The sequence below is a fragment of the Eumetopias jubatus genome, unplaced genomic scaffold, assembly GCF_037043125.1.
Source record: "Eumetopias jubatus isolate StellerSeaLion01/CBP00866 unplaced genomic scaffold, mEumJub1_p1.0 scaffold_2, whole genome shotgun sequence".
Taxonomy (NCBI): domain Eukaryota; kingdom Metazoa; phylum Chordata; class Mammalia; order Carnivora; family Otariidae; genus Eumetopias; species Eumetopias jubatus.
Window position 1 is genome coordinate 147,379,206 of NW_028274808.1, and position 19,591 is coordinate 147,398,796.

General features: G+C 34.6%; 1 pseudogene; it reads left to right on the top strand.

Annotated features, from left to right (window-relative positions):
* The first annotated feature begins 2,649 nt into the window (after positions 1 to 2,649).
* Positions 2,650 to 18,795, top strand: LOC114206701 (UDP-glucuronosyltransferase 2C1-like; annotated as a pseudogene).
* The last annotated feature ends 796 nt before the right edge of the window (positions 18,796 to 19,591 follow it).

A 19,591-nucleotide genomic window follows, 5' to 3' on the forward strand; every position in this document is an offset into this window, starting at 1 on the left:
TGTTCATTTATAAACAACAGAAATTAGAATATGTGCCTTTTAAGATCTCCTACCAGAGTTTGTTTTCATAGAAAAAAGTTCAGTGAAAGGAATGTGTCCAGGGAAGAGAAGGAATTAAGGTGGATTCTGGGGTTTCTACCTTGTGAGTGTATTTGAACAGAGTTGGCTTTTACAGAAATAGAAAACGACTGGGAGGAACAACTTCTTTGAGATTAATATGCTCTGTTCTCTTTTGAATTTATTCACTTTAAAGAGCCAAAGTGATATTTAGGTAGAGATTCTTAGAAGTCATTTGGATAACACAAGATCTCAACCTCAGAAAATGGCAAAAGAAATAGGTTGAGGGTCAACGGCATAAAGGAGACTTTATAGAAATGAGAGATCTAAACATTGGTTGGTTCTTTATCAGTGTGATGGTAGATTTTTTTTTAAGTAAAAAAGAAAATTGTACAACACATTCCAAGTCTTCAAAAGAGATATGTGGAGTGTTAGGGATTTTGGAAGGAAACAGTATTGAGAAAGAAAAGATAGTAATGAAATAGGGTAACAATACTGTATTCAGCTAATAATAGGGACCATGGAGAGGGGCTATCTTTTGCTTGGGTTGTAGAGTATGAGTAAAATCTCTTTGAGAAGATTGCAAGGTAAATAGTGTTCCTAGGAGGGCTCTTGATTTTTGTTAATGGCAAAATGTGTATTGATGTTTGAAATTTTATTTCAAGATTCTGAATATCTTCTTCCCCCCCCCAGTCAAGTTATAATTGCAATCCAACCTCTATTGAGATTTGCTATTGTAGGAATAATGAATTAATATTATTAGACATAAAAAATGAGATATGACATTTTTCATGGCTCTCTAAATAATCTCCCATTCTATATTATATTTTTCCTTCTACCTCCATTTTTCACACATAAATACACACACGTTCACATGCACATACCACACAATGATTCACAGTTCTTCACAAAGTCATCTCAATGATGCAAGATGGGAAAAATTATACTCTTTCCCTCTTCCCAAATTCATCTATTAATATGAAAGCTTGTGCAGTTTGAGTACCCATCATAACTTCTGGAAAAGCTTTCATTTAGTAGAGGTAGAAATTGTCTATTGGATGTGTTAAGGAAAAAGAATTTACATTAATGTACATTAGTTATTAACATAAAGGGATAGATAGATGAGTAGATGAAAGATTACCCACTTCATATCTTGGAAAATTATCATCTACCTAAATCTGAATATCTAAGGGGCATATGCACATTTCCATAGAGTTGTCTTATTAAATCTATCACCGTAAGAAAAAAATCTCAAATAGATCATATTAATTCCTAGACCTGCTGTGAGTTTTGTGTATTATGCTTTACATAATTATATTATCAGCCTTTCAGTTACTGAGGCAGAAACCACATTTCTTCACATCTTTTTCTAAACCATATATCTTTGCTCTAATACATTTTTTCTAGCCACAGATCCAATCAATAAATATAAATTTCAACTGTATTTCTAACATTTACTATCATCTGCCCATGTTTCAGGCTATTATGATTCCATGTTTACGTTATTAATCCACATTTTTAATCATTTCTCTTCTTTTAAACTCTTATCTTTGTATGCCAATTTATGTTTAGCTGCCAGAACTGTTAAAGGAAAAATTTGATCTTGTGACTGATTTTCTTTAAAACCTGAGTAAATTTTTGCTTGTAAATTAAAATCTAAAGTCATTGTATATCATTCGAGACTAAATGTCTCCCATTTTAATCCAATTTTCTCCTATAACCTACTGCCCAGGAGACTCACAAGGGCGCCGGGGTGGCTCAGTCGTTAAGCGTCTGCCTTCAGCTCAGGTCATAATCTCAGTGTCCTGGGATCAAGCCCTGCATCCAGCTCCCTGCTCAGCAGGAAGCCTATGTCTCCCTCTCCCACTCCCCCTGCTTGTGTTCCCTCTCTTGCTGTCTCTCTCTCTGTCAAATGAATAAACAAAATCTTTAAACAAAAAGAATAGCTAATATTTTGCCATCAAAGAGGACAAAGTCTTGTGAAACAGAAACTTTGACTTTGTAGAGCAAAGGAGATAATCACTTTCAAAAATTTATTGAAAGATTTCCATTCCTGGTTAGATGTGATTTATTGTGGCAGTACACTCAAAAACTCTAGAAAAAGATGGATAAATTACTAAAGTCATTTTTTAAAGATATCAAAAGGCTTTTGGAGCAACAAGAATGAGAGAAGTTGTAATTCCAGAAAAGGAAGAGACACTACTACAATGAGCTAAGAGTCAGGGCTTGTTTATTTTCTCTGCTGAGAGTATTTACTAATTCTGAACATGAAGTAGAACTCAGGCTTAGCTCAAGCAGAGGGACTCTACTGGCAGAGAGAGAGAGAGAGAGAGAGAGAGAGCAGCAGGCTTTTGGCCTTGTTGTAGACTTAAATCCTTGTTTGGTTGGTTATTCATAATCTCACTATTATGTACTCTTGGAGGGGGGAAAGTGGATCAATTTTGTATGGTTTACATAGGCCCAATATTTGTTCTTTAAAGATTTTTCTTAGAAAATCAGATGGCCAAACATTTCCCATTTAACATATCAGTTTATTTTCCCTCTATTATCCTTCATTTTTATTCGGGAAAACCTACCACATTATGTGAGATTATGGGGAAAGCTGAAATGTGGTTGATTCAAACTTAGTGGGATTTTGAATTTCCTTACCTAATTTTGAAATTGTTGAAGGACTGCACTGCAAGCCTGCAAAGCTCCTACCTAAGGTAATTAAGTATGCCTATTTCTGCTTGTTTAAGTTTTTATCTCCTGGAATTATTTCTAGCTTATTTTTTATATTTGATCCCTTAACTGAAAACAAGGTCACAGCAATTAATGGACATTATTTTCTTAGACTATTAATTACACTACCATAGGTATCTTATAACATTATCATGGCAGCTGTTACTGATTTTGCCACACATATGATAAGAATGAGATTCCTAGACCCTGAATTTAGTGGAACCATGGAGTACTCTCTGCACAATGAGTCTGAGCTAAAGTGGCATGTATCCCTTCCAGACCCAACATTTAATTGTCAGATCCAGTTACTCCAGAGTTCTCTTTTCCTTTGTCATGTCAATGGGCTGTGTTCCAGATAGTAGCTAATATATCAACCCGAGTTCTAGAATATGTGTACCAGCTGCAGCTCAATAGATGAACCTACAGCATGAGAAAGAAATAAACTGTTGTTTTAAGCCACCGAGATTTTGGAGTTGCATGTTATTTAGCATAACCTAGTCTTAGAAATGGATAGTAGTAGGGAAATTATAATATTTTGAGAATATATCAGATAGAGATATGATGGCTCATCCAAAAAACCTGGCAGAAGTTCAGCAATGATGAACTGTTCGGTTTGAACAGAGAAGAGACATTAGACTGAAAAGATAATTGGGAGATAGTTTATAAAAAAACAAATGGGCCATACTAAGTATTCTTTATTTCAAATTTAAGATCAATGAAGGATCAATGTATAATTTTTAAACAATAATGTGATAGGGCTTACCTTTTCATAAATATTGGTTATTGAATGTTTGGTATGGAGCAAGATTTAACATAGGGAAATGAGCTGAGATACAGTTGCAATAGTTCTTGCAAGAGATTATAGAGATCCAAACTACAATATGATAGTGATTTTTTTAGTAGAAATAGAAAGATTTAAAAAGTACATACAAAGAAAGTCAATAAGATTTTATGGTTGCCTTAGAGGTGGAGATTAAGGGAGAGAGTTCAAGAATGAATCCTTGGTTTTTTGTTTCTTTGTATATGTCTTTATTTGTTTCTTACTGTCAATTTAGTAGAGAATATTGACAGTTACTATGGTGAAGAACTAAAGGGGAGCAGCTGTGAGGGAAAATAATGTGGTTATATTTTGGCATGCTAAATTTGAGGTATCGATGCAATATTAGGTAAGCAACTATTGAATACTGTGTCTTAATCTCAGGGGATCAACCTATGCATTGTTTGTGTTTTTTTAATTGATAGACTATTTTTAGAGCCAATTTACATTCACAGCCAAAATGAGCAGAAAGTACAGAGAGTTCCCACCCTTCACCTGCCCCTCTCCCACACACAGCTTCCCCCACCATAAATATCCCACACCAGTGTGGCCATTTGTTACAATCAATGAACCAACATTTACACATGAATATCAACCAATTTCCATAGCTTAAAGTTAATTCTTTGTGTTATACATTCTATAGGTTTTGATAAATGTATGTCATGTATCCACTCTTATAGTATCATACAAAAGAGTTTCACTGCCCTAAAAATCTCCTGTGCTCCACTTATTCATCCCTCCCTGTCCCTAAATCCCTGGAGGTTGATTTTTTACTGCCTCCATAGTTCTACCTTTTCCATAAGCAGTGGTTTTAAATTAAGGATGCCATGGAATAAAAAAACATGATTTTGTATTGGCTGCTTATCATGAACATTAAGCTACCCAGAGTAAAAACAGAACTTGGGTGGAGCACAAGACTATGAACCAGATGCGTCTCTGAACAGGAATTTTCCTAAAAGCTTGACAGTTGGCATTAGGGAGCATGGGTCTTTGATAATACAGAATAAAAATATAAAAATGAGGATACTTTTTTAAAGCATAGAAAAGGAAATCGTTGGAAATGCAGTCAGAAGAGAGGACAAACTAGATCAAACCTATGTCTGGATCCTGATTGATACAGGTATGGTAGAATGAGTAGAATATACTTAAAGGATTATAGGGCAAAACCCAATTTTCAGGTAAGACCAGAAAGTATATGGAATACTCATTGAAGAAACTGAGAATTATTTTGGAATTTTTAAATCGTGTAACAGGAAGTTTTACTTTATCCTGTTATATGTATACATTAATATTGTGACAACTTAAATAATATTGGAAATCCATTCTATATTATTCTAAGCTATTGCTTCTGTCCAGAAAGTAAGCACTTAAATAATTTGAGCCTTCTTCATTTTATTTCATACTTTTTGATAAAAGATCTGCACACTGTAAAGATTCAGTTCTAAAGGCAAAGAAAGCAACTTGTGATAGTGTGACACTTACTTATAGGTGTATTTACTGTATCTTAATAATTCAATCATATTCAGAACACTCCTATTGCCTTATTATTGATCCAATAACACATACACATATGTGTACACATAATCTATGTGTGTATTTACGTACTTATTTATTTTACCAACAATGTGTATCTTTCTGATGAAATTTCATTTCCTCTATCTCCTCCCACCAAAACACAGTAGGACCCCAGGGACACTATAAAAGTATACAAACACTAACTCAAAAATAGCACACAAATGTTATTATTTGTGGAAAGATTCAAGTTTAACCAGGTTTTCCCATTATGTTCCTTTCTATTGGAGTCTCAAACCTCATGATTACTTTATTTCTCACCCTCATTATGGGTTACTTTGTACATTCACATTGGCTCTTGTATTTGTATGTAACATGTGGATTTTGTATCCTTAATCTGCTTTTTATAATTAGAGATATTACTGAAAATCTCAAAATATTCTAATACCAAAATTAAACACATAAATTATTCAAACAATGAAACGTTATGAAAATGCTTGCCATATTAAAGACTTAACATAAAAAGAGGTGAATTTTGTGTAAAACAAATTGCCTTCTAGTATGTGGATGAGCCTTGTCCAATTAGTTGAGGCTTGAATAGATTCTATTATCATACTACTATGTTGTATTAATATATGGTATGACATAAAGATTCACTTCCCCTTTTTGTCTCAATAGTGAATATATTATTATACCACTCCTAATAAACAACCCACTCAGTGTGATTTTTTTTCTCTTTGTCTCACTAACTTCTGATATCACCTTTATCACATTTGTATGTTCATGGTTCTCTTCCTGCCTTTTACTGCTTTGTTCTGTTGTTCACTTCATCTATTAGGAGGTTAGTAGCAATCATTTTGTATTACATATTATTATCTGATTGAAGTAGTCCCAAGTATTTCCTTTTCTTTTTCAAAGTTCATTAATTATTTATGAAAGGTATCCCTCTATATGCATTTTTAAATATTTACCAATTTCTCAAGAAAATCATGAGAAAAATAATTGAAAATTAATTTAAAGAGACTGATAGTAAAAATAAAATAAAGAGATTGATAGTTTTACATATTATGTCAATCCACCTATAAATTTTATGTGTCAGCTTGCCTGGGCCAAGTCCAGATATTTAGTCAAACATTATTCTGAGTGTTTCTGCAAGGGTACTTTTGGATTAAATTAACATTTATATAGGTAGATTTTGAGTAAAGCAAATTGCCCTCATTATGTTGGTGAACCTCATCCAATTACTTGAAGACGTGAATGGAACAAAAGACTGACCATTCCTAACCAAAAGAGAATGCTGCTAGCAAACAGCCTTCAAACTTGAACTACATACAATATTGGTTTTTTTCTGGGTCTCCAGACTGATAGCCTACTCTGCAGATTTTGGACTTACCAGCCACCATAATCATATTAGTCAATTCTTTAAAATAAATCTCTTCTCTGTCTTCCCCTTTCAATCATCATGCATTTTTTTTCTTGTCTTACTTGATTGGCTTAGTTTATTTAGTACTTAAATATCAGATAAAAAGATTTCTTTTGACTTCAATATGATTAAATATGCTATTTTTATTTTGAATGCAAAGCCATATATTTCCATAATATTACCATCATCCCTAGAGTATGTATTACAGGTATTTCTGCATTACTTATCTGGTCAGTAAGTTATATGGCCACCTTATTCCTAAATGTAGTTTTGGAAGCGTTGTAAAGTATAAATGTAATCAAAAGAAAATTGAAATTTAGAAAACAGGGGAAAAAAGTAAATATACCATTAGCATATCATTATTCTGACTGATTCAGTATAAAAGTTCATGATAATCTTCTTAATGTCCAATGCTCAATATAAAGTGAAGCACCAGAACAATTTAATTTAAAGCTATAATCAAATGGTCTTCATGTTGGTCATTGTGGAGGGGGTGTTAGAGGCAGAAGAGAGTACTAAGTATGGTAATTGGCTTTACAATCAACAAGCTGAACTCAGAAATTTGGTTTTGTCAGCTACTGCTGTGTAGCCCTGGACAAATTACTTAACCTCTCTGAGACAGTTTCTTCATGTACAAATGTATACCTATTTCTTAACATCATCATATATCTAAGTTAAATGATGCATGTAAAGAACTCAGCACATGGCAGGAGATAACATGTAGTCAATAATTTGTAAACAGATACACACACACATAGCTCAAAAATATTTAAAACATATTGCAGGGGAACCACCAAATTAAATCATTTTTATTTGCTTCATAACCAGTGATTTCAGGTCATATTTCATAATCGAAAATGGTTAATGTAAGAATAGTTAGAACTGTTCTAATAATTCAAACACATTGAGAAAGGCATGTGGCTATTTAATTTGCATAACTCTAAATTTTCATATTATGAAGAATATTTTCTTTACAGGAGTTAGAAGAGAGAAGAGTTTGTCCAGAGCTCTGGAAAAAATGGAATTGTGGTATTTACTCTTGGGTCAATGATCAAATACCTCACAGTAGAAAAGTCTAATATAATTGCATCAGCCCTTGCCCAGACTCCACAGGTCAGATAATCTTATCTCTTTTTGAGGGGCAGCCAGTTTAAAAGCCATGAAGTTCTCCTCAAAAATGTACTTAACAAATGTAAGAAAAGCTATTAGTATTGTTAGTATCAATTTAACTGAACTGTGAGGAAAAAGTATTAAATGTTAGAAAGTGTGGCTTAAAATATTTGATTATTATTTTGCTTTAAACCTGGCATTATCAGGAACACATATTGCCATATTATTTTTTTAAATAATGGGCTAAAATAGGGGTGCCTGGGTCGCTCAGTGAGTTAAACATCCAACTCTTGATTTTGGCTCAGGTCATGATCTCAGGGTTATTGAGATCAAGCCCCGTGTCAGGCTCACACACTGGATATGGAGCCTACTTAAGATTCTGTCTCTCCCTCTCCCTCCCAATAGTGGGCTAAAATAAATCATTCACTGATCTTAAGCAATCTGTTAGCTCTGTGCCTACGATTTAAGGTTTCTATGTAATCTAAACTTGTTTTGTTGTTCTTGTTTGTTTTTAAGTCTGAGGCACACATACAAGTTCTAACTAACATGATAAAGAGCAAAGGAAAAGATATTCAAAAAATATCGACTTATTTCATGATTGGGACTATATATCCTTTTAATTAATGGTTTTGGACAAAGCCCTGGTTTAGCCTGGAACTGATTAGGTTCCTGGAATACTCCTAAATAATGATTCTTCCATTTAAAATTTTAATAATATGGTAATATGTTTAAAAAAGTATGCAGTTCACTCTATGATGTTTCCAACAAAATATGATTTTTAAATGAACACATTCTAGGTTATAACTTAGTAATGTGATTAAATTACCAGGGACATTTTTTACTTTCTAGCTTTAGTTAAAATAGACAGTTACATGTACTTTTAAGTTCCAAATGATCATGACAATGCTTGTATTCATAACTAAATTTCTTTGAAAAATTATTTGTGGAACTAAATTTCTTTGAAAAATTGTTTATTTAATCTAAAAATATCTTCACAAAGAATACTGAATTTCCTTTTTTCTAAGATTTTATTTATTTATTTGAGAGAAAGAGAGAGACCATGAGCAGGGGGAGGGGCAGAGGAAGAGGGAGAAGCAGACTCCCCACTCAGCAGGGAGCTCCACCTGGGGCTGGATCCCAGGACCTTGAGATCATGACCTGAGCCAAAGGATTTTGCATTCTTATTACTACTTACTGCCTTTCACTGACTGAGGTTTAGGAACAAAAGTTGGTCACAATTGTTTCAACTCCTATTAGCCTAAGCAGCATTATTTTTTTTTCCTTTTCCCCTCTTTTCTCCATTTGGGAGCCAGACATTAAAAAGCCCATTCAAGGGGCACCTGGGTGGCTCAGATGGTTAAGGGTCTGCCTTCGGCTCAGGTAATGATCCCAGGGTCTTGGGATTGAGCCCCGCATCAGGCTCCCTACTCAGCGGGAAGCCTACTTCTCCCTCTTCTACTCCCCCTGCTTGTGTTCCCTCTCTACTGTGTCTCTGTCAAATAAATAAATAAAATCTTTAAAAAAAATAAAGAGCCCATTCAAAACAACCTCACATACAATAGAATTTAAAAAGCAATATGCATGTCCAGAGAAAAACACAGGCTCAAATAAAGACCTGAGACGATCTAAAGTATTCACCTCAGCCTGATTCCTGGCAAAGAGACACCCTTCAACAATGAAAACAAACAAACCTCAAATCCTAAAGAAAGATAGAATCTGATTTCCAGAGTGATTTTATCAATTACAAAACTCAAATGTCCAGTTCTCACCAAAAAATATCACAAGGCATACAAAAATAGATAAAAATATGGCCCAAAGGACCAAAATATATTGAAAGAAACCATTCCTGAGGAAGCCTAATGTTGGAATTACTAGATAAAGACTTTAAAACAATTACCTTAAAGATACTCAAATAATTAAAGGAAGACACTGATTAAAAGAAGGAAATGATGTAGGAACAAAATGAGAATATCAATAAAGAGAAAGAAATTGTAAGAATGAAAAGGAAATTCTGCAGCTAAAAATTATAATAACTGAAATAAAATATTTATGTCAGGGATTTAAAATCAGATATGAGCAAGTAGGACAATCAGCAAACTTGAAGAAAGAATAATTGAAATTATCAAGTAAGAGGAACAGAAAGAAAAACAAAGAAAAGTGAACAAAGCCTAAAGGCCTTGTGGGATAATACCAAGTGGATGAATATACACGTTGTATGAGAAAAGAGAAAAATGGGCAAAAAGAATATTTGAAGAAATAATGGCTTAAAATGTCCCAAATTTAAATAAAAGACACAAATCTACAAATCCAAGAAGGTTAATGAACTTAAAGTTGAATAAATTCAAAGAGGTCCCCACCAAAACACATAATCAAGCTGCAGAAAACCAAAGACAACAAGAGAATCTTGAATGCAGCAAGAGAGAAGCAACTCATCACACCAAAGGTGACCAGCCAATTTCTCATCAGAAACTTTGGAGGCCAAAAGGTAGTGGGTTGATATATTCAAAGTGCTGAAAGAAAAAATGGCCAACTGAATATTTCCTTCAAATATGAGGTTAGAAATTAAGACATTCCCAGGTAAACAAAAGCAAGGGAGGTCATTACCATTAGACCTCCCCTACAAGAAATGAAAAGTCTTTCTAGCAGAAATAAAAGGCTGCTAGATAGTAACACAAAACTGTGAAAAAAATAAAGATGTGCAGCAAAGGTAAAAACAAAGGCAATTATTGCAATTTTGATTGTAATTCCACTTATTTTCTCAAGGATTTAAAAATGCAGAATAGCAATTATTAATCTTATCTATTATTAGAAACACAGTGTATGAATATGTAATTTGTGACATCAGTAACAGAAAGTGGGGGATGGAGCTATAAAGGAACAGAGTTTTTGTATGCTATTGTAGTTTACACCCAGCAGGTCAAAAAACAAATCATAAGAGTAATTAGAAAATATTTTAAAAATTAATGAAGACATAACACACCAAAACTTAGGAGATGCGATGAAAGCAGTATTCAGAAGGAAGTTTATAGCCTATGTTATAGTTTAAATGCCCACACTGAAAAAGAAGATCTAAAGTCAAAACCTAATTTTACACCTTAAACAACTAGAAAAGGAAGGCAAACTAAATCCAAGTTACCAGAAGGAATGAAATAATGAAGATTAGAACAGAAATAAAATAGAATAGAAAAATAATAAAGACAATTAATGAAACCAAAAGTTGGTTTTTTGAAAAAATCAACAAATTTCTCAAACTTTTAGCTAAACTGGCAAAGAGGAAAAAAAAGAGAAGATGCAAATAATTAAAATCATAAATGAACATAGGGGATTACTAATGACTTTACATAGATAAAAAGGAGTGTTGGGGTTAATGTAGAGCATGACACCAGCCGTAATACCTGACTTGCTAAAATGTAACACAGAGGCCACTGGGGGGCGTGGGAAGGTTTCGAAGTGTGTAGGCCTTTGGAATGCTGAGGCCAGCGTGACCACTCTGCCATTGGAATGAGGAGGGGGGAGTTGCCTTCCCTGAAGCTTTCTTAGCCCAAACAGCCACCATGTGATCTAAGAGATGTATGCATTGTCCTCTAGGCTATGTTTCCTGGATTCATAAAACACGCAGATTAGCATATCAAACACGCAGATTAGCATATCATATCTTGCCTGTAAACAGAGCCTCCTAGTTCCAGTAAGATTGCTTGTCACACATCATGTGCTTGAGAAACAGTGATAAGGATTTGTGATTATCCTGAAGGACCGATGAAAGCAGGAGCAAAGAAAAGCAAAGGGTCTTGGTCTCTGAGCATTGACCCCCTTGCCTTCTCCTCTCTTTCACAGTAAAGTTTGGAGTCATCTTCCATCCATCAGTACAGGGATTGCTGGCCATTCCTGGCAAAAGAGGATATTAGGAACAATTGTAGCCAACAAATTAGACAACATAGGAGAAATGAATAAATTCCTTGAAAAATGCAATTTACTTTAAAAAACAAACGGAATATTTCAACAAACCTACACCAAATTAAGAGATTGAATTAGTAATCAAAAACTCTCAATGACAGAAAGTCCTGGACAGATAGCTTCACTGGTAAATACTACCAAACAATTAAGGAAGAATTAAATGAACTAATGCTTTTCAAATTCTTCCAAAAAAAAGAGAAGAAGGGGAACACGTCCTAAATGAAAAGCCAGATAAAGACATAACAAGAAAATAAAATTACAGACCAACATCCCTTACAAATATAGATGTAAAAATACTCAACTAAATATTTGCAAATCAAATCCACTAGAATATTGAAAGATGTTTTCACCATGATAAAATGGGATTTATCCCAGGAATGCAAGGGTAGTTCACGGAAGTAAATCAATCAATGAAATACATCATATTAATACTTATGAAGGAAAAATACCCCACAGGTTCAACTTACACAACTTACACAAAAGTGGAATTTGACAAAAATCCAACGTTCTTTCATGATAAGAAATCTCGGAAAACTAGGAATAGAGGTGAAATTCCTCAATATGATAAAGAGTAAACTTGGAAAACCCAAAGCAAACATCATATTCAATGATAGAAACTGAAAGTTTTCCCCCTCAGATCAGGAAAAATACAAGGATGCCTGCTTTCACTGCTGCTATATAGCATGGTCCTAAAATTATAGCCTGGGGTATTAGACAAGAAAAAGAAATAAAAAAGCATCCAAATTGGAACAAAAGAGGTAAAACCATGCCTTTTTCCAGATGACATTATCCTATACATAGAATATCTCCAAGAATCCACAAAAAGCTACTAGAGCTAATAACCAAATTTAAGAAATTTGCAGACTCAATACACAAAAATCAGTTGTGTTTATATACACATCAATGAACAATCTGAACATAAAATTAAGAAAACAATTCCATTTACAAGAGCAACTAAACAAATCAAATACTAACAAATATTAATCTAAATTTCAACAAGGAGTTGAAATATTTGTATGCTGAAAACAACAAAACATCATTTCTTCAAGAAACTAGAGAGTTCCTAAATAAATGTAAAGCCATACCATGTGCATGGATAAAAGACTTACCAGGGTTAAGTTGTCAACATGATCCAAAGCAACCTACAGATTCAATGAAATTCCTATCAAAATTCTAAAGGCCTCTTTTGCACAAATGAAAATCCAATCCTCAACTTCATATGGACTTTCAAGAGCCATAAATAGACAAAACAATCATAAAAAAGAATAAAGTTAGAGGACTCACATTTTTCAGTTTTGAAACTTGGAGCTACAGCAAACTAAACAGTGTGGTACTGGCAGAAGAACAGACATATAAACCAATGGAATAGAAGACAGAATAGACGTTAACCCTCACATATATGATCAATTGATTTCCAACAGAGTTTTAAGACCAATGGGGAAAGGACAGTGTCTTTGACAAATAGTGCTGGTAAAATCTTGATATCCATATGCAAAAGAATGAAGTTAAACACTTACCTTACACCATATACAAAAATTAACTCAAAATAGATCAGAAACCTAAACTTTAGAAGTAAAGCTATAAAACTTGTAGAAGAAATTTTGAAGGATAATTTCATCACATTGGATTTTTTTTATTATGTTCAATTAGCCAGCATATAGTACATCATTAGTTTTTGATGTAGTGTTCAATGATTCATTAGTTGCATATAACACCCAGTGCTCATCACCACATGTGCCCTCCTCAATACCCATCACCTGGTTCCCCCATCCTCCATCCCCCTCCCTTCTGTAACCCTCAGTTTAGTTCCTGGAGTCCAAAGTCTCTCATGGTTTGTCTCTCTCTCTGATTTCTTCCCATTGTTTTCCCTCCCTTCCCCTGTGGTCCTCCACGCTATTCCTTATGTTCCACATATGAGTGAATACCATACGATAATTGTCTTTCTCTGCTTGACTTATTTCAGTTAGCATAATCCCCTCCAGTTCCATCCACATTGATGTAAATGGTAAGTATTCATCCTTTCTAATGGCTGAGTAATATTCCTTTGCATATATATATACCACATCTTTATCCATTCATCTGTTGATGAATATCTCAGCTCTTTCCACAGTTTGGCTATTGTGGACATTGCTGCTATAAACATTGGGGTGCAGGTGCTCCTTAGGATCAATACATTTGTGTCTTTGGGGTAAATACCTAGTAGTGCCATTTCTGGGTCATAGGATAGCTCTATTTTTAACTTCTTGAGGCACCTCCATACTGTTTTCCAGAGTGGCTTCACCAGCTTGCATTGTGAACAACAGTGTAAGAGGGTTCCCCTTTCTCCACATCCTCACCCACATTTGTTGTTCCCTGTCTTGTTAATTTTAGCCATTCTGACTGGTGTGAGGTGGTATCTCATTGTGGTTTTGGTTTGTATTTCCCTGATGGCTAGTGATGTTGAACATTTTTTCATGTGTCTGTTGGCCATTTGTACGTCTTCTTTGGATAAGTGTCTGTTCATGTCTTATGCCCATTTATTGACTGGGTTATTTGTTTTTTGGGTGTTGAGTTTGAGAAGTTCTTTATAGATCCTGGATACCAGCGCTTTATCCATAATGTCATTTGCAAATATCTTCTCCCATTCTGTGGGTTGCCTCTCAGTTTTGTTGACTGTTTCCTTTGCCATGCAGAAGTGTTTTATCTTGATGAAGTCCCAATAGTTCATTTTTGCTTTTGTTTCCTTGCCTTTAGAGACATGTCTAGCAAGAAATTGCTGCAGCTGAGGCCAAAGAGGTTGCTGCCTGTGTTCTCTAGAATTTTGATGGATTCCTGTCTCACATTGAGGTCTTTCATTCATTTTGAGTTTATCTTTGTGTATGGTGTAAGAGAATGGTCCAATTTCATTCTGCATATGTCCGTCCAATTTTCCCAGCACCATTTATTGAAGAGACTGCCTTTTTTTCCATTGGATATTCTTTCCTGCTTTGTCGAAGATTAGTTGACCATAGAGTTGAGGGTCCGTTCTGGGTTCTCTATTCAGTTCCATTGATCTATGTGTCTGTTTTTGTGCCAATACCATGCTGTCTTGATGATCACAGCTTTGTAATATAGCTTGAAGTCAGGCACTGTGATGCCCCCCAGCTTTGATTTTCTTTTTCAACAGTCCCCTGGAGATTCAGTGTCTTCTCTGGTTCCTTACAAATTTTAGGATTATTTATTCCAGTTCTGTGAAAAATGTTGATGGTATTTTGATAGGGATTGCATTGAAAGTGTAGATTGCTCTGGGTAGCATAGACATTTTCACAATGTTTATTCTTCCAATCCATGAGCATGAAATGTTTTTCCATCTCTTTATGTCTTCTTCAATTTCCTTCATAAATGTTCTGTAGTTTCTAGAGTATAGATCCTTTATCTCTTTGGTTAGGTTTATTCCTAGGTATCTTATGGGTTTGGGTGCAATTGTAAATGGGATTGACTCCTTAATTTCTCTTTCTTCAGTCACATTGTTAGTGTATAGAAATGCAACTGATTTCTGTGTATTGATTTTGTATCCTGCCACGTTGCTGAATCACTGTATGAGTTCTAGTAATTTTGGGGTGGAGCGTTTTGGGTTTTCCACATGAAGTATCATGTCATCTGTGAAGAGAGAGAGTTTGACTTCTTCTTTGCCAATTTGAATGCATTTTATTTCTATTTGTTGTGTGATTGCTGAGGCTAGGACTTCTAGTATTATGTTGAACAAAAGTGGTGAGAGTGGGCATCCCTGTCATGTTCCTGACCTTGAGGGAAAAGCTCTCAGTTTTTCCCCATTGAGAAAGATATTCACTGTGGGCTTTTCATAGATGGCTTTTATGATATTGACATCACATTGGATTTAACTCTGATTTCACAAATATGACACCAGAGGCATGCCAACAACAACAAAATAAAGTGGACTTTCTCAAATTAAGAACTTTTTTCAACAAAAGATAGTGCCAAGAAAATAAAACACAGGGCGCCCAGGTGGCTCAGTTGGTTAAGCGACTGCCTTCGGCTCAGGTCATGATCCTGGAGTCCCGGGATCGAGTCCCACGTCGGGCTCCCTGCTCAGCAGGGAGTCTGCTTCTCCCTCTGACCCTCTTCCCTCTTGTGCTCTCTATCTCTCATTCTCTCTCAAATAAATAAATAAAATCTTTAAAAAAAAGAAAGAAAGAAAATAAAACACAACATAAAGATTGGGAGAAGATCATGTAAATCATGTACTTGATAAGGGATTAACATCCACAATACATAAAGAACTCCAATCAACAACAAAAACCCAATTCAAAAATGGAAAAAGACTTGAATAGACATTTCTCTGAAGAAGATATACAATGGCCAATCAGTACTTGAAAAGATGCTCAATGTCATTAATCATTAAGGAAATGCAAATCAAAAGCACATTAAAATATTACTTCAAATCCATTAGCATAGATATTATAAAAAAATGAGAAACAACAAGTGTTGATGAGAACATGGAGAAATTGGAGCTTTGTGTATTGCTGGCAGGAGTGCAAAATAATATAGTGGCTATGAAAAACCGTTTTGTGGTTTCTCAAAGAGTTAAACATCAAACTCTCATATGACCCAGTATTACAATTCTGGCTATATATCCAAAAGAATTGAAATCAGGGACTCAAACAGACATTAGTACACCAAAAGTCACAGCAATATTATTCACAATATCCAAGTAAATAGATAAACAAATGTGGTATATACACATAATGGAATATTATTCAGCCTTAAAAAGGAAGGAAATTCTGATATGTTACAACATGAATGAACCTTGAGGACATTATGCTAAGTGAAATAAGACAGTCAGGAAAAGACAAATATTGTATGATTCCACTTATATGAGGTAACTAGAGCAGTCAAATTCATAGAGACAGAAAGTAGAAGAGAGGTTACCAGGGGCTGCCAAGTTGGGGGAAGAGGGATTTATTGTTTAATGATATAGAGTTTATGTTGGGAATGCTGGACAGACAATTTGGATTACACATAGTAACAATGGTTACACAATATTGTGAATGCATTCAATGTCACTGAATTGTATACTTACAATACATTAAAATGCTAAGTATCATTATATATATTTTACCACAATAAAGAAGACAATGCTTACTTTTATATTACTGCCAAGTTTATAACAAAAGTTCAAAACACTTACAAATTCCTAAAGTGACTATAACACCCTTTCCCTTTGCCTCTGAAAACTTTGTTTAAAAAAATTCCCTTAACAAGAATGGTCTAGGAACACCAATGTGTAATTGTTCTAGATATAGATTGTCTTTTTTTGTTTCTTCATCTAATAAGTGAGAATTTTCCTGATGATGATAGTTTGTCTATTAGGATTATTGCAAACATTTGAAAACACAGTTGTAGTTTCAATGGTTAAATACTCATTATATAATCACTTAAGGCCTTAGTTTGTTCATCTGCTACATGGAGGCATTGAACTAGATCAATTCTAAGTAAGTGTCTCATTCTGAAACGATGTGATTCTGAAAATCTTCTAATAGTAAAGGCTTTTATCTTAACAGGCTCTGTGGAAATACACAGGAAAGAAACCAGACATATTAGGACCCCAATACCTGGCTATATGAATGGATTCCCCAGAATGATCTTCTTGGTAAGACCAAAGAGAAGCAAAACTAAACAGAACTGAATGAGGGATACTCTGAATGATCATTCAATAACAAATAAATACAACAAATTTGTATTAAAAACAAGCAAAACATAATCCTTAATATCTTCTTCACTTTTCTTCTGGAACTTGTTAAAAAATTCTTCATGATTCTTGTTAAAGCTAGGAGGCACACTTTATTCAAGACCATTATGATAAATATAGATACTAGTACATGGGCTTTTGCAGTGATATTGGACTCAACTCTGAATACAAGAAGAAAAAGTCGGGATTTTATCACCAAGGAGCAGAGTGGGGGTCACTGTATAGAAAAATACTAAGAGGAAACATCAGGGCGAGGGAGGATTCTGGTTAAACCAACCTAAGCACATTCCTGCTGAAGACAGACCAGGATAATCAGATACCACCTAGGGGATGGTGAAGGGTGAGGAAACCAATCAGTTATAAAGGATGATCAGATACCAAGCTTGGCAGAGTCTAGCTAAACTGACTCAGTAGGATTCTTGCTAAAATTGAGCAATGCAGAGACAAATGCAGAAGCCCCGAAATCAGGGTATTTGTCAAGAATATGTTTCAAAGGAATTTGACTAGAGTTTGGTCAATGAGCGTATCTTTTCTAAACTCTGAATTACAATCTAAATATGGAATTTACAATTCTCCCATTTATGATACATTCCTTGTCTCCTTAGAATCAGAGACAACATACCTTTAGATCAGGCTCTCACTAACTCTCACATAAAATATTGCAGCAGCCTCCTGGTTCTCTGTATCAATTTTCTCTCACCTCCCTTCTCTCTTCCCCTGTTTGAAAAGAAAAATCTGATAATCCTATTCACCATTTCTAATATTAAAAATGGCTCTATATTATTTTAAATCAAATACAAAATCTTACTTTATTAAACACAGTGCTTCATGAACTTACCCTAATCTATCTTTCTGGCCTGTTACATCAATAGTCTCCCACTGAAACCATGTACATCCCACCACCCCTTCCCTTATCCACACAAGAGTATCATTTCTTAAATCCCTCCATTCTTTTTTATTAATTAATTCCTCACCTCAACAACTTGGCCACCTGGCAACTACTCTCTATCATTTAAAGTCCACACAGACCTTCTCAGAGGTTTGTGAAATGACTTAATTGCTAGAATAAGTAATTGCTACTTAGCCTGGAATAACTAGTTGCTGCCTTCTTTAGAGCTTAAAGGAATTTATATATAGCCTTATGACACAGAATTGTATAGAGGATGCTGCCTAATTGAATCAATGGCTTATAGGTGTCAAGACTTTCTGTTTCTGAAATTCTCACAACTTTAAATAATGATACATTTTTTTTTTTACCTCTTAGGTCATCCCAAGACCAGAGCTTTTATCAGTCACTGTGGAACCAATGGGATCTATGAAGCTATTTACCATGGAGTCCCTGTGGTGGGAATTTCCATGTTCGGTGATCAGCCTGATAATACTGCTCCTATAAAGGCCAAAGGGGCAGCTGTTGAAGTAGATTTGCATACAATGATGAGTTCCAATCTGCTTAACGTTTTGAAGGCAGTTTGAAGTTATTTTTTTTTTAAGATTTTATTTATTTATTTTTTGACAGAGAGATAGAGAGCACAAGTAGGCAGAGAGGCTGAGCAGGGAGCCCGACACGGGGCTCGATCCCAGAACCCCGGGATCATGACCCGAGCCAAAGGCAGCCACTCAACTGACTGAGCCACCCAGGCACCCCGAAGGCAGATATTAACAACCCTTCGTGAATATAGAAGATACTCTTTTCTGAGAAGCATACAGTGTTTTAAAAGGAGTAAATTGTTTCATTCAAATTTTAGATTGACACTTTTAAGTCATCACCAGCACATAACCAATATCAAATACAATTGCTTTATACTTATCAAATTCTATCTAGGCATATTGATTCATCTACTATTAATAGGCAATAGATTACAACCTCAAAGAAATACTAAATTTATTTAAAGAAAGTAAGTTATTGTTGAAGAGACACAAATCCTTATTTTTTATTAATAATAATTATTGTTTATTCCTTAAATATTGCAGATATTACCATTATAAAGAATTGAGGCAATATAGCAAAAAATAGAGAAATAAAAATAAAGAATAACTCTCCTCATGCAGCTATAGCCAATTAGCAGTAAAGAAATATTACTTCAGGTATTTCATTTGCTAATTTATAGAGAAGAAAAGGAAATAATTTTATAAAACTTTGATCAGGCTACTTTTTAATAAAAAAAAATCCTATATTGGTATATTTTAATTTAAAACAAGAGAAAGAAAATAAAGTAACATTGAGAGATCCAAACAGCAACATAGAAGACCCCAGACTCCTGGGGTCCCC